Source organism: Octopus sinensis, linkage group LG9 (genome assembly GCF_006345805.1).
Source record: "Octopus sinensis linkage group LG9, ASM634580v1, whole genome shotgun sequence".
In the NCBI taxonomy this organism is placed as follows: domain Eukaryota; kingdom Metazoa; phylum Mollusca; class Cephalopoda; order Octopoda; family Octopodidae; genus Octopus; species Octopus sinensis.
Genome location: NC_043005.1, coordinates 75884529 through 75887028, shown reverse-complemented (window position 1 = coordinate 75887028; position 2500 = coordinate 75884529). Strand labels below are relative to the sequence as shown.

Here is a 2500-nt window from a genome sequence, read left to right as displayed (position 1 = left end):
GTTCTTGAGCAAAACACTTCATTTCATATTGCTTCATCCTACTCAGCTGGTAAAAAAGATTAATCTTGCACCAAACCAGCATCCCATCCAGGGAGCAATATATATGCCAGAGAAACCAAGAAGCTGGCCCTTTGATACTTATGGAGTAATGGAGACTAACCAATATCTCTTGTCCTTTTTTTTAATTACTTCAATCATTGACTGCAACCATGCTGGGCCATCATCTTGACAGGTTTAGTCAAGCAAATCAACTCTAATAATTATTTTTAAGCTTATTTTATCAGTCAGTTTTGCCAAACTGCCAAGTCACAGGGATTTAAACAAACCAGTGCTGATTATCAAGCAGCGATGGGGGAATAACAGAAGCACAAAGACACACACAACACACACAACACACACATACACATATAGATACACACACACACACACACACACACAACTGGCTTCCTTCAGTTTCCATCTACCAGATCCACTCATAAGGCTTTGGTCAGCATGGAGCTATAGTAAAAAGCACTGGCCCAAAGTTCCATGCAATGGGACTGAACTGAAGACCACATGATAACTACACAAAAACACAGACATGTTGTCAAGGTAACCTTGGCTTAATTAACAACTAAAACCCTCAGTTTTATTCAAAGAAAGTATGTCATTCACAAGGAAAAGGAAAATGAAATACTTTTTCGATAGACAATACAAAATGCTATTCACAAAAGAACCAATTTAAAATCTTTATGCTAAATATCTGGAACTTTAGGCCAATCACAAACTCAAATATTTTAAACCTGAAATGATGTAAAAAGTTTTATATTAGACAATCCAATACTTTATAGTTCTAATTTCAAATTCCTACTGGATCTACTCCACCTTGTAAGAATCAATACTATAAGTACCAATAATACAGTCAATTAGATCAATTATTATCAAGGGGTGAAAAAAAAAGAAGAAAAAGGCATTTTCCTTTTATTCTCAGCTCTGCTTTATCTCCTGCAACCATTAGTGCCATTGTCTTTTCTTCTTTAATCAGCATAATAAAAGTATGTGAGACACACTCTTCATAGATTTTCGATTGATTGTATTACCTGATTCAGGTATGTTACAAGCTAGACAATAGGAGACTAACATCTACATATTGATATTGATTATTGAACAGTCTCAGCCATAAGTGTCTAGTAAAGTCAGTGCTAATGTACTTACAGTAGTTAGCAGAGTAATTTTTAATTAATTAATAATTATACCCGTAGAGAAGAAAAAGAAAAATCGTGAGCTTAATGAATCGTTAAGAAAAGAGTCTGTTCTTTGTCCATAATGTGACATCTCCAGATATGTCACAGCCAGCCCACTGAAGCTTAGTTTTATCACCGTTGCCAGACCTAAGATGACTGGAAATATATATAATGCGTTGGTGAATGAACACTGAGAGATATGATAACTTGAAACAATGACTGAGGAAGAAAATACCTGGGGACACTGTCTGCATAAAAAGCAAATAGTAAAGTCAGTACTAACAAACTTAATACTGCGATCCTAGAAATTTTCATTAATTATAATAAAAGAAGGTAAAAAAAAACATGAACTTAATGAATACTTAGGTGTGAGTCTGATCTTTGATAATATAATGATGTCTTCAGTCATGCTTCATCCTTATAAGACCTCCACCCCTACCCCACTTACTTCATTGAAACCTAGTCTTACCAGGCGAGCGAGCTGGCAGAAACATTAATACGCCGGGCAAAATACTTAGCGGTATTTCGTCGGTCTTTACATTCTGAGTTCAAATTCTGCCAAGGTCGACTATGCTTTTCATCCTTTCGGGGTCGATAAATTAAGTACCAGTTACACACTGGGGTCAATGTAATCAACTTAATCCCTTTGTTCTTGTTTGTCCCCTCTATGTTTAGCCCCTTGTGGGCAATAAAGAAATAAGAAACCTAGTCTTACCACCATTGCCAGACCTGAGACCATAATGTAGCAACACCAGAAATTTTAATACATGAATATTATTAGTCCTCTGCACTAAATAGGTTTCATGGGGAGGTTTTGATTCTCAGTAGCAATCAATTTACTTAAGTTACTCTATTTACATGATCTTATGAATGATGAAAAATATCTTCAAACAATTTCATTTCCTTCTCTTCTTAATGGTTTTACTAATATGAAATGGAGGCACAATGGCCCAGTGGTTAGGGCAGCGGACTCGCGGTCGTAGGATTGCGGTTTCGATTCCCAGACCGGGCGTTGTGAGTGTTTATTGAGCGAAAACACCTAAAGCTCCACGAGGCTCCGGCAGGGATGGTGGTGATCCCTGCTGTACTCTTTCACCACAACTTTCTCTTACTCTTACTTCCTGTTTCTGTTGTACCTGTATTTCAAAGGGCCGGCCTTGTCACTCTCTGTGTCATGCTGAATATCTCCAAGAACTGCGTTAAGGGTACACGTGTCTGTGGAGTGCTCAGCCACTTACACGTTAATTTCACGAGCAGGCTGTGCCGTTGATCGGATC

At 37.6% G+C, this 2500-nt stretch overlaps 1 protein-coding gene across 1 annotated transcript in view; it reads right to left on the bottom strand.

Annotated features, from left to right (window-relative positions):
- The window catches only part of LOC118764881 (regulator of G-protein signaling 9-binding protein-like), a 147826-nt gene that overhangs the window by 56291 nt on the left and 89035 nt on the right, over window positions 1–2500 (bottom strand). The window lies entirely within an intron of this gene.